Genomic DNA, 13,661 nt, shown 5'->3' with positions numbered 1-13,661 from the left:
GTTCATTTTTCCCTGGCAAGTATGCATGTGAGTTGAGCGCTGTTGCTTATGGTGTTCAATGGAGATTTGACCAGGGAGGCACTCCCAGAAAACCTTATTAGCAGGTAATAATTCACTAATATTCTGTTTCTTGGTTTCCGATCCAATGTTCGGTATTCGCTTTAGGACTCCGATTAGTTTGAATTCGCGACGAAAAGTTTTACTTCTGGGGTAAAACGCTTTTGAACTAAAGGTAACTCCATTCACACAAGTATAACCCGAGATATCCGGTTAAAGATGGGAGCAGGGTGCTTACCACCCTACCACAACCTTGAGTGGTCACTAATGTCACGACCCAACCCCGTAGGCCGTGACTGGTGCCCTAATTGGGCACCTATACACACCTATCAGACGCTACCTCGAATTATATCAAACGCATCCAAGAATATCACAAAAGCCGACAAGGCGGTGTTTCAAAGTTAGATAATTTCCGCAAAAAAATTTCAAGCAGTAGTTTCCTTTGTTTTACCGACTATCCAAAACAACCCCGCGCACATAAAATACCAACAAGGCCACACCGGCCACCAACACAACATATATACATATGCGGACCGCCGCCGCTGCGAATGGGATCGCCCAAAACACAACATATCCAAACGCAACCGTACAAAAGTAGGCACAACCCACAACCATGTCCACACCTTAAACGTACGTACGTAATCCTATGACGGGACGGCCCCCGTACCCATGACCGAATATATACAATGCAACAGACGAATATATACCAAAAATATAAGCTCCGTAACGAGAGGAAAGACTCAAATAGCGAGGAAGAAGGTGTCCTAAATCTATGGATCACCAATCGTGCGTCCGTACTGCCGGCGGCATGAAACGTGCCCCCCGACGAAAGGGTCCGTACGGAATATACCGAGTATGCAAAGTAGAAATATACAATATATCAAATCCGAGTCATAATCGGAGCGAAAATACGGTAAAGTAAGTACATATCCAAAATACCCAAACGTTTACTTATTAATAATATTTTTCTCAAGAAAACGAACTATGCATAGAACTCGTTGTCACCACATACCGCGGTCAAAAATCCAAAGAAGACTATCACATCACATAACATACCGCGCCTAAATACCTAGCGGCAATATCGTTATAACATACCGCGGCTAAATACCTACGGCAATATCACGTGACATACCGCGGCAAATACCCGGCGGCTATATCATGTAACATAACATACATAACATAACATAACATAACATACCGCGTACAAATACCGGCGCAATATCATATAACGGCATACAAATCATTATTACAAACCCAATAGAATAACTAAAGCGTACTATTATTTCCAACCCAAGGAAATAGTCAATTCAAATTTTCTCCGAATGTCCCTCGAAAGCATATCAAGCCAAACTTCAGAAATCATAATCTCGTGTCAAAATCACAAGCATATGAGCAAATAAATAATTAAGCTACCTTTCAAAAATCCGATGACCAAACATATTTACTAACATCGGAAATTGCAAAACAAGTTTCGCATTTATCGGGATTAGTACATCGAAGCTACAACCGAAATCGTCCTTATGTGTCAAACTCGTATTATCAAACTCAATAAATAGTTAAAATAACTATTTTATGGTAATCGGAGCGATGGTCAAAAGTTCTCTTTCGAAATCTCGCAACATACCAAAAGATAAGTACAATAGTCATATTTGAAATCAGAATAATCATTACAACATTTGGAAAACGATTCTTTTCTTTTCGAAGACATAATGGTTCATATTCTTATCAAGTCATGCATAAGAGTGCCAAGAATTATATAAGGTTCATATCCTGCTCGGATTTCGAATTTGGAATTCCCTCAAGGCTCTAATCTAGCCTATGTAAAACTAAGGCATGCCAAAAGAAGGAAGGTTGCTTTACATACCTCGTACGCACCCCAAGATAGCCAATCTAAAGTCAATCCCAACCTACGCCGGCTCTCCAAGGTCTACAAATATGCCAACGAATATCCAATATTAGACATAGGCACTTAAGCGATTTATTCGAAACTAACTCTAAATTCTACGTAAAAATTCTAAGAAGACTTCCCCGTAATTAGGCCATCCCGAGAATTTAACTCGCTCAAAATCAACAACAACAACCACAATAACCAACCTAGCAACATCAACATCCAATCTCGGAAAACAATACAACAACAATAGCTTCCTTTTCCATTATTTAAAACCTTGCAAAATATTCGTTTCGACGCTTACATTCAAGCCACAATATAAATCATACATTCAATTACCAACCCAACTCTTTACCAACAATATTTAAAGACATTCTAAACAATTCACATAACATTCCCAACGATCCAATAATTTTTTTCCCACTTTGGCCGAAAAATTTAAATTCCAACCGAGCGGCCCTTTTTTAATTGTTTTCTTCATTTTTAAATCATGGTTTGTATCCACAATTTACATTCTAACAATGCTATCTCATCAATATACCAATTACCTTAAACATACAATAACCTCCTAAAACAGTCCGCAACATTAACAACATCAATTTGAGTCAATCAAAGATTCATTTCCAACATAAAATTCATAGCGACGACGATTAAAACATTAGCGATATTCATTCGTTCATTGTCATATAATATGACCCATTTCGACCAACACACACACATATACATAAATGGATAATTCTCAATCGTTCTTCACCTTACAATGATCATAATCAACTAACTAGGCATTAATTCATAATTTCAATCATAACACAACAACACCCATTTACACTTACCAAGCTCCACATACACAACTCCCTTCCAACATTTCATATTTCATGATTTTCCTCCAATTTAACATACTACAACAATAATATAACCTTCATAACACAAAAACAAGATCAAATCTTACCTTTCTCTCTTCAACTTCCACAAGCCTATGTGGTTTCCAAAAGATGAGAAATAGTGGATTGATCGCCCAACGATGGTTCCACGCTACTTAGGAACCTCAAAATAATGGGTTTACACCAAGGAATTAATTTTTGAAGGACAAGAAATGGAGGTGGATTTTTTTGGGTTGTGGCCGTGAGCTCCTTAATGGAGGGAGTCTTCACTTTTTTTTTTTTTTCAAGTGTGGATGAAGTGAAAAATGAAGTGGTCATCTTTATTTAAGTTAGCAAGACTTGGTCAAGGTCCCTTGGCCCACATTAATGTGTTGTCCCAATTAAAATTGAACACCATTTGTGTGGGCCAACCATGGAAATTGTGAATGATTTTCATCTTCCAATTTCTATCACTTTTGGTCCCAAATTTTCCTAATTGTTTCATACCAATAAATTCATGCACAACTTATATCTCAAAATAAAATCGAAGGTCAAGAATCCTGACTTTGTATCCCGAAATAATTTTGTCCTCAACTTATCATAATTAATCCAGATTGCTCCAATGCACAAAATTACGGGTTCTAACAACTAATCTTCTGTTTTTTTTTTTTTGGTTTCCACCTAGTGTCCGCTACCCATTTTGGCCCAACTAATTCAAATTCACTTGGGAAGTCCCACCTTAGAGTTAAAAAGCTCCCAATCAAAGGGGACTCCATTCACAGGGGTTGAACCCGAGACTTTTGGTTAAAAATGGAGGGATCCTTACCACCTTAAAACAACTTTTGTTGGTCACTAATCTTCTGTTAGGTTTTGTTGAGTTTAAATTCTATGCGTTGACATTATAAAAATATTCACACAAATTCGAGTTATAAATTATAATGTATTTACAAGTAAATCTCTATAATAAACCTCAATTGGCTACTCAATAAAAATGATAACTACCCTACTATCACAGGTCTACACAAGTAGTTTAAATTTTTTTGCACTGTCAGTATATATAACTTGTATCCTATTTTAATTATCAAAACCCGGACGATAAGATATGATTTTTTGTTGATTGCTACTACAGGGTGAAACAAATCTGAATCAAGACGTTATTTTGTACATCAGTATGACATAGGAGGGGAAGATTCATTATTTACTAGATTTACATAAATATAATTTTAATCTTAATATACAGTATAATTTTCCGACAAACGAGGGTCCGGACCTTGTGCCCCCTCCAACCCTGCTTCCACTAACATGTTATTTGTGCAAAATTTACAGGGGAATGGCTGTGGAAGATCCAAGTGCACCACATGGCTTGAAACTAACAATAGAAGATTACCCTTTTGCCAATGATGGTTTAGTACTGTGGGACATCCTTAAACAATGGGTAACAGACTATGTCAACCATTATTATCCAGAAGCAAATCTCATTGAATCTGACAAAGAACTCCAAGCTTGGTGGTCAGAGATCAAAAATGTTGGCCATGGTGACAAAAAGATGAGCCATGGTGGCCAGAGTTGAAAACTCCAAATGACTTAATTAAAATTATCACAACAATAGTTTGGGTAACTTCTGGCCATCATGCTGCTGTTAACTTTGGACAATACGGCTACGCAGGTACTCACCTTAGCTTTTTTGCTTTACTTTTCCTCATTTATAATTTCACTTACTATGAACAGTTGCTTGTAGTTTGTTTTAAATGATCTGATAGTATCGGAATTCTTTAATATTGTCAGTATATATAAGTTAGATGAAGGGAAGCCTTGAAACAACGGTAAAATTATCTCCGTGTGATATATAGGTCACGAGTTCGGACTTTGGAATAAGTCATTGATGCTTGCGTAAGGGTAGATTGCTTATATTACATGCCCTTGGTGTGCGGCCTTCCCTGGACCTTGCGTAAATGTGCGATGCTTCATGCACTCCGTCCTTTAGTATATATAAGTTTTAAAATAAAAATCTATGCAATCATATCACTTATAAGTTAATTATAAGTAAAATCTTCATGATAACTATCAGTTGGTTAAACTGCAAGTAAACATTTGTAACTACCTGTTATCGCAATAGATTTACACTAATAGTGTAAAAAATCTTTCCACTGCCAGTAATCCTTTATAGTCACTACTAAAAAACGTGAATTTCCATCGACGTTCCCATTGGAAATTCACATTTTTTTAGTAGTGAGTGTACAATCCACATCCCATTCGCTCTACCCTAATTTCTTAAAAATGAAAAAATTATTTTACTACTTATTTTGTATATATATATGTACTCAACTCTTAAAGTACTGACTCTTCCATTGTATATGTAGGCTATTTTCCCAATAGGCCAACAATTGCTAGGTTAAAAATGCCAACTGAGGATGCAACACCTGAAGAATGGGAGTGTTTCTTGAACAAACCTGAAGAGGCACTATTAAAATGCTTCCCTTCACAACTTCAGGCAACAAAAGTAATGGCAATTTTGGATGTTTTATCAAACCATTCTCCAGATGAAGAGTACATTGGAGAAAAAATTGAACCTTACTGGGCTGAAAATCCAGTAATTAACGCGGCGTTCGAAGTATTTTCTGGGAAATTGAAGGAGCTTGAAGGGATTATTGATGCTAGAAATGGTGATCCTAATTTGATGAATAGAAATGGAGCTGGAGTTCTGCCTTATGAATTATTGAAACCATTTTCTGGTCCTGGAGTTACTGGAAAAGGTGTACCTTATAGCATTTCCATTTGATTTTCAATTAATGTTTCTCAAAGACATGGATTTTGTAATAAGCAAGTGAAAGAAGAATAATGCAAGCCAAATGTGCTCTTCTTGTTTTGTAAATGCCCATCGTAACAATATTAGTTGCACTCAATTTAGTTCTAACCATTTTTGGTTTATTGGTATCCTAAATTGTGGTTGTCATATTTGGTTTCTTTTTTAATCCTTGGAGGAAAAATTTACATAAATGCATCAACCTGCATGATAACAACATAAATGTTACAAATACAGAGTGGCAGTGCAATCCAAGCCCTATTAAACCTTTGTGAACCCAGAATGCAAGTATCAGACTGATGAACCAAGAGAGCAGCTCCACTTTTTATGCCTGAATCTTCAAGATGTTTCAACTGCTCCTCCGTGTAAGGGGACTTCGCTGGAAAAATTTCGGGTGCAACAGGCGAAACAAGCTCAATAGGCGGAACAAGCTCAACAAGGCCATTGTAGTTTCTATTAGCCTTTTGAATCAAAATTTCGAGTTGATCAACACTTGTTTTAAACCACGGGACCTCAATATCGCGCCAAGCTCGAGTCAGACACCCATGAACCACTGGCCACCACTTTATCAATTCAGACACCTCAATAGCGCGCCAATCGTTTCTGTCTAATGATTGGAAAATTTCTCGCAGTTCAGCCAACTACTCATCATCTAACTTCACAGGTGCTTTATTGCTGATATTTGGAGTAAATATCTCAAAAGGTTACTCAATTATGAGGAATTATGTAGTAAAGTCATTGAATTTTGTTTTGCATCAATAAAGTCACTCAACTTGGAGCTTTTCTTTTATAAAATCACTCTACCAAATTTGTCATAAGAAAGCCCACTTTACTCCGTTATCATTTTGGGGTTGGGATAATAAACTCCCTTGATCTTAAATCAATGGTTTCGAGTTGATCAACACTTTTTTTAAACCAAGGGACCTCAATTGCGTGCCAAGCTCGAGTCAGACACCATGAACGCCAATCGTTTTTGGCCACCACTTTATCAATTCAGACACCTCAATAGCGCGCCAATCGTTTCTGTCTAATGATTGGAAAATTTCTCGCAGTTCAGCCAACTATTCATCATCTAACTTCACAGGTGCTTTATTGCTCATATTTGCAATAAATCAAACACTGCATTGTACAATTCTCGATCTGCACATTGAATTACTCTTGAAAATCAATATCAATGGCTACCCTTTTCCTTCTTTTATTCGAAAATGAGATTTAGGATCTTTCTGCAGCAGATTCAACAAATTGGTTTTTCTCGTTTCTGCAAATCGACACGTATTTAAGATTTTTGTAGGTATTTATAACTGAACTCATTACATTTTTGAAATTATAGATCGTTTTGGCGGAGCGGTACTTATAGTACCTTTAGAAGTCCGTTGGTAACAAAGCCAACCATTCCCAGCAGGTGCCTTTTCAAAGACCAGCAGAAAAGTTCGGATGCTGTAGTGGCACAAGATTGCCATAAAGCACCCAAATTGGGTGCCAGACGTGTCGGATTTCGCCACAGCACCCAAATTGGGTGCCACAGCGGACGCATCACACTCGCCATAGCACCCATTTGGGGGGCTAGGTGCAGCGCACCGGGCTTCTCGCTTCAAAATTCATTTTCTCATATACTTCCATCAATACTAACTATTCCAACAGTCCCAATAGCAATCCACCAAACTGATTCTTGACCTTTAAGAACGTAACCAAAAATTTCATGTTCACATAATAGCCAAAAAATTTATTTTCATAAAACTATACATGATTCAAAATATGTCACGAGTTAAACTGCCAAGAAGTATCTCTTTGATAGGTGGCTATCTATCTTAAATCCAAACATAATAGCCAAAAAAAAAAAATTCGTAAAACTATACGTGATTCAAAATGTGTCACGTGTTAAACTGCCAAGAAGTATCTCTTTGATAAGTTGCTATCTATCTTAAATCCAACATGTGGATCTAAATTCAACACATTCAGCACATATTTTTTGCTTGATTATTGCCGCTCGAATAGATTATATTTTGTAGACTATATCAAGATGTGCCACGTGTTGAGTTTGACTTACCATTTGATCTTTTGGACCAATATAATGTATATATTGGTTACATATGATAACTTGAGTTAATTTCATGAATGAACATACATGCATGCTTTCGAGGATAACAAAAAAAAGTTTGGGCGGCCAATAATGAAGTTCCAACTGTGTATTTTTATATGTTTTCGTTAAATATAATATTTTTTTAGTAACTACCGATTGTATTAATCACCAAGTGCGCCAATTACAAAATCATAGCATAACATTAGACACAACTTGCTATCTCAAGTTCTGGACACCAGCAGACACATCTAAGGACCAAAAAAATTACATCAGATAACACCAAACTCAGAAACTATAACTACATAGCAACTGTGCACAACTAGGAGTAGCTCTAACATTGCAAACATATGCAACCTCCCTAGCTATGCTTTCCACCTCTCTAAATGACTGTTGAAAGACTCGGTGGTTCCTCTCAATCTAAATAGCATGTGTGACTTTAACAAAGAGCATGCATCCTGAAGATGCAAGCTTTTTTGTGATTTGTCCTTGCCAGCTTAAGAAGCCCATAGCATATACTAATCCCTGATAGTTCCAAGTGCATTTGCGTTTTGATGATTGTCAAACTGTTTCAGAACCAGATAAGAGACCTGGCTTGTAATATGCTCTTTGTGCACCTTGCACTGTCGGCAGAGACAGCTGTAAAGCCGAGCCACTTGTTGCACACAAGTACAGTAGTGAGCTGGCCCATGCTTTAGGTCAAAGTGAACGAGTGGTCTTTATCCATCCCACATGCTCCTACTATATATACAACATATTGGGTAGACTATATATACAACATGATGGCAACATATTGAGTAGACTTGAAAACCGAATCAAAATCGAGTAAATCTTCGCTGTCACAAGTTCTCAAGTTCTCTCAAGAACAAGTCACTTGCAAAACTAAAGAACCCGATCCAGACACAGAGTTAGTTTATCACTACTAAAAAAATCGGGATTTTCGATCAAAAATTTCGACCACGCGAGGTCGAAAAGGCCTTTATTTCGACCAATTTTTCGACCACACGCGTAAGTCGCTAATCGGTAGGTCGAATTTTTTTTTCGACCACACGTGGTCGCAATCACATTCTACCGAAATTAAGGGAAAATTATTTTCGATCACATGTGGTCGAAAAATTATTTTTATATTAAATTATATATTTAACTTTTTCGACTACGTGTGGTCGAAAACATTATTTATATTTAAATATAAAAAAAATTATTTTCACAATTTCGACCACATGTGGTCGAAATTGTAAATTGGGCCCAGATTTTCGACCACATGTGGTCGAAATCTGGCAACCATATTGCTAAATTTCGACCACACGTGGTCGAAATTGTATTTTTTTTCAAGTACAATTTAGACCACATGTGGTCGAAATTGTGAAATAGTTCACCGATTTTCGACCACCCGTGGTCGAAAATCTGAATATTTTTTTCCAAAGATTTGCTCGTTTTTGACATCCCACCCGCCAATTTTCAAATAACCAAATTCATCAACCAAAACAGTCATCCAATTCAACACAACAACCATAAACAATGTTCAAACACTTGAACACTTAAACATCATAAACTACGTTCAAACACTTAAACATCTTAAAATTAAAAATTTAGTTCAAATTAAACTACATTCAAACCTTAAACATAATATACATATCCATTTAAACATAGCATAATTAGAATCCAAAAGCACATTAATCAAAAAGGTCAATGTTCGGTGTTAGAGACATGATCCGTATCCTCCCTACTAGACTCATCGACAAGAGCATGATTTATGTCAGCTTGTGACCAACGTCGTCCACCTTGGGAGGAATCGGAAACGGCCGCGAATTAAGTAAGCTATTAATCTGGGCTTGCATATCCAACATCCTGGCCTCCGAGGAATTAAGTGTTCTTGAGCAAGTGTGTCAACTTGATGCTATAGCTTCATACTCCTTAGATCAACCGTCCCATCATCAAGCAACACCTACGCTTGCGGGCCGACGGTTTCGACGAAAGGCCCGATTAGGCATCCCATAAACCGTCCCATGCCTTGTTGGGGAGCAACCTTCTCAATCCATTGTTGCCGTATTAACTCGCTCGGTCATCTCGCGTGGTACTTGGCCGAGTGGCTCGAAACCCCCAAAGTGTTGTTGAAATTCGTTTCGAAATTAAAGGATACAATGTTAATAGTCTAATTTAGTACAAAAAATATTATTATTGTTAACTAACGATTTACCCAAGTTCGCTCAAACTTTGCTCAACCCATCGGTCCGTACTCATCGCCGTTCTTCTCCTTCCTCGTGTGAGAATCTTGAAGATCTCATCTCAAGGTATCGCTCGACCCCTCCGGAGCTCCTACAAACAAAAAGGAGGCAAAAAAAAAAAAAAAGGACCAGAAATATATCAACCCTATTTCTAGCCACTCTAATAGATTTGCCTATTCTACTTAAGAAATAATTCAAGTACTATATCATATGTTGCTTATCAGACATCAACCAAAGAAAACAATGGCTATTGATGATAGGAAAGAAAAGATTTTACCTCTAATGGTTTTCTCATAATTCCACCGGTGACCACTGTTGAAAACCAAAAAATCTGCACCTTTCCACTGAACAGAGCTCCAATCCATTTGATCCAACTTCAAGGTCAATTTAACATTTCTTGGAGCCCCAGCAGGCGGACGACCCTGCAGCACTAAGAATGGAGCCCGGTAGTATTCGACCGTGCAGTTGAATTCCTGAACTTAAAAAATTAAAGAACCTGTATGCTTTGTAATTGGACTACCATCAACTTCATATATCGAGCTGTTATCAGAAACTGCAGAAGACAACAAGCAGAGAAGAGACTCCCACTGGTTTCTTCCTATTGAATCCCCAACAAACACTACCCATCGATTCCTCAGCTTTTCTAGCATATATTTTGCATCAAATCTGTCCCAAAAGGTAAGTAATAGCATTAAATTCTGTTTTTTCCAGGTTCAATCAGATTATGAAAAATCCTTCTACAGTGAATCACAGCAATGCCTCTCGAATATAGAAAAACAAAATTAATGATAAATGACTATGAAAATCCTTCTACAGCTAATCATAGTAATCCTCTCAAAATAAAGAACAATAAAAACAAGGGATAATTACATTTTTGGATCACCCAGAATAATAATATGAAAAATGTATATGTTTTGTGTATTAAGTATAAACTCGCATAAAATATACATATTGTCACAGATAGCGCCTGTAATTAATTTTGGCCGGTGGGCCAAAAATGCAAAAAGCCCCAGTTTAGTCAATTCCACTAGAGAGTCCACAAAACAATTGCAAAATTTAGTACTTTTATCAACTACGACAAAGTATGCAAGAAAAATGAAAATTCTGCCAGAAGAAGACACTACCAGCAAAACATCAATACACAGGACAAAGAGTATTATAATCAAACAATATTCAGTTGTTTGAAACAAAAAAAAAAAGAAAAAGAAAAAAACCTGGGCAAGTTGCAATCTTTAGGCTGCCAACGCCATTTAGTATAAAAATTATCAAGCCTGCCATTTTCAGAACAACGAAATCCTTCATCCAAGAACATACAATCTTTTGATTTATAAAGTGGATAACTCTCATCCCACACCCAATTCCCGTCAAATATATCACAACCATCACCACCTTTTTCAAGAAACCCCACTTTTTCATCATTTCTGCTACTATTTACTAAAATAGAGTCGTTAAGACCAAACCACGTAACAAAAAAAAGAGGGCCCACCCAACTGAGAACCACTGTTGTTATTCACTATTCTAAAATCCAACAAGAATAGACACAAGTATAAGCAAAAAGATGAAAAAGAATAAACCAAGAATTGCCAGTGATGGTTCAAGAGCACATAAATAAAGAATCAAAATAAATAAATAGCACATAAATAAAGAATCAAAATAGTCCCAAAAAAAGGGACCAAAACAGCCCAAAAAATAACATTCAATTTCAACTCAAAATCCAAAAAAAAAAATAACATAAAATAAACCCTAAAACAAATATTGAACACTAAATAAAGTTATCAAATCTACTAAATATAGAAGGTAATGTAGCTAATAACATGAGATTATTATGCATTGGTAAGTGTTCATGACATTGGAAAAAAAATGTACCTGAAAATGCAAGGGCTGCGCCGCCGACGGTGGACTGGCGGTGGTCGGAAGGCGGTGGGTTGAGGGTCTGGGCTGGTGGGGCGGTGGGCTGGTGGTGTGGGTAGAGAGGAGAGGGAGAGAGGTGGTGTGTGTGGGTAGAGAGAGGAGAGGGAGAGAGGAAAGAGAGAGAAAGAAAAAACCTTCAATATGAAAAGTAAAGACCAGCCAGCAGATGTGTATAAATGTGGTTCAACCCCGACCACACGTGCGTCGAAAATCGCTTTTTTTATTTTTAATTTAAACGTTTCCCATTTATTATTTATACAAAATTTAATTTCGACCACGTTTTCATTTTAAAAAATCGACCCCGTGTGGTCGAAATCCTACTGAAAATAAAATAAAAAATAAATTCTTGATTTTTCGACCGCGCGTGGTCGATTTTTTTTCGACCAAAAATGTGGTCAAAATTTTTTGATCGAAAACGCCCTTTTTTGTAGTAGTGTATGTTCTTTATGTTGTTGTAAGTCTCTGTTCATTCGTGCTTAAACCGTAAACCTACTCTTCTTGTTTAGAAGTTCGGTTGTAGGTATCTTAAATTCTCAAAGTGTGCTTGTGGAAGTGTGTTTCCACAAGTTTTTGAGTGGTACACTAGGCTAGAGTTAGTCTAGATGTATTAGTGGTCATTGGTTAGAGTTAGTCAAGTGGAGGTGCTTGCAAAGTAAAGTGAGGTGCTTGCACCTGAGCATCAAGTGAGGAGGACTACGAGGGTTAGTTCTTAGGTTGTATAAGCGTTATTATAAGGGTAAGGATTATGGGAGTTAATTCCTAGCTTACGATAGCTGTCAAATCGAAGTTGCTCGTGTAGTGGAGTTGAAATCCTACCGGGCAGGTACGTCGGGTTTTAATCCTCGAGCAAGGAGTTTTTCATGGTAAAATCGTGCCTTCTTTACTTATCGCATTGCATGCGGTAACGGTACACAACCAGGTCCCTCATATACTGTTTGGTGGACGCACGGCCTACAACAATACCAATTAGCTCTAAGGGAAAGACTCCTTTGCAACCACACCAAAATTCTGGACCATAGGTGTAGAGTAAAAGAACAGGTAACAAAGAGGTGTTCCTTTGGCTCATTATGTTATTGACAGAGTGTACACTTTGGATCCACAGCAATACCCCATTTAAGCATTCTTTCAGCAGTAAGCAACCTCCCATGAAGATAAATCCACATAATAAAGATGGCTTTTGGTCTTGCAGAATTCTAGAACATAAAGCACTTTCAAGGTACAAGAGGAGTCCTACCAAGCAAAAGATTGTATAGATGTCTGATAATACTCTTGCCCTTGTGAAAATCACCATGAACTTAAGCAAGAGTATCTCTAGCACCAATAATTTTCCTCACTATCCAGTAGGTTTGACCAAGAATAGGCATTTCCCTAAGTAGTTTACCCTTGATGTAGTAGGAATGTATACATTTGATCCAGAGCGTGTCCTGTTTATTGGCCAGATCCCAACAAGTTTTAGCTATAACAACCTTGTTCCACACTTGCAAGTTTGACAGGTTTAGCCTACCATAAGCTTGAGGCATGCTCTCTTTCCCAAGCAATAATAGACTTCTTTGTAATCTCATTTGTACCAGACCAAATATAACTTCTATAGTACCATTAATAAGCTTTAGTACCTTGGCAAGGATAATAAACAATTGAGCCCAAAATGCTTAAATAGCAAAAAACAATTTGTACTATTTGTACTCTTCCGACATAAGATTGCTTCTTGACAAACTTAAGAGATATTGTAGCAGTAATTTTATGTATTAGGGGTTTCCACTAAATAATAGACACCTTCCTAGTGGCGGAGCTACAATGCAATAGAGGAGTTTGGAAAAACCCAGTAGCTTTTGCATAAACC

General features: G+C 37.3%; 2 pseudogenes; one reads left to right on the top strand and one right to left on the bottom strand.

Annotated features, from left to right (window-relative positions):
• Nucleotides 1-5: 5 nt before the first annotated feature.
• Nucleotides 6-5,677, top strand: LOC132034704 (linoleate 13S-lipoxygenase 2-1, chloroplastic-like; annotated as a pseudogene).
• A 116-nt stretch (nt 5,678-5,793) lies between these two features.
• Nucleotides 5,794-11,548, bottom strand: LOC132034703 (protein trichome birefringence-like 11; annotated as a pseudogene).
• Between the last annotated feature and the right edge of the window lie 2,113 nt (nt 11,549-13,661).

Source organism: Lycium ferocissimum, chromosome 10 (assembly GCF_029784015.1).
Source record: "Lycium ferocissimum isolate CSIRO_LF1 chromosome 10, AGI_CSIRO_Lferr_CH_V1, whole genome shotgun sequence".
In the NCBI taxonomy this organism is placed as follows: Eukaryota; Viridiplantae; Streptophyta; class Magnoliopsida; order Solanales; family Solanaceae; genus Lycium; species Lycium ferocissimum.
The sequence above is the reverse complement of the archived record's forward strand: the minus strand, read 5'-3'. Positions and strand labels throughout refer to the sequence as shown.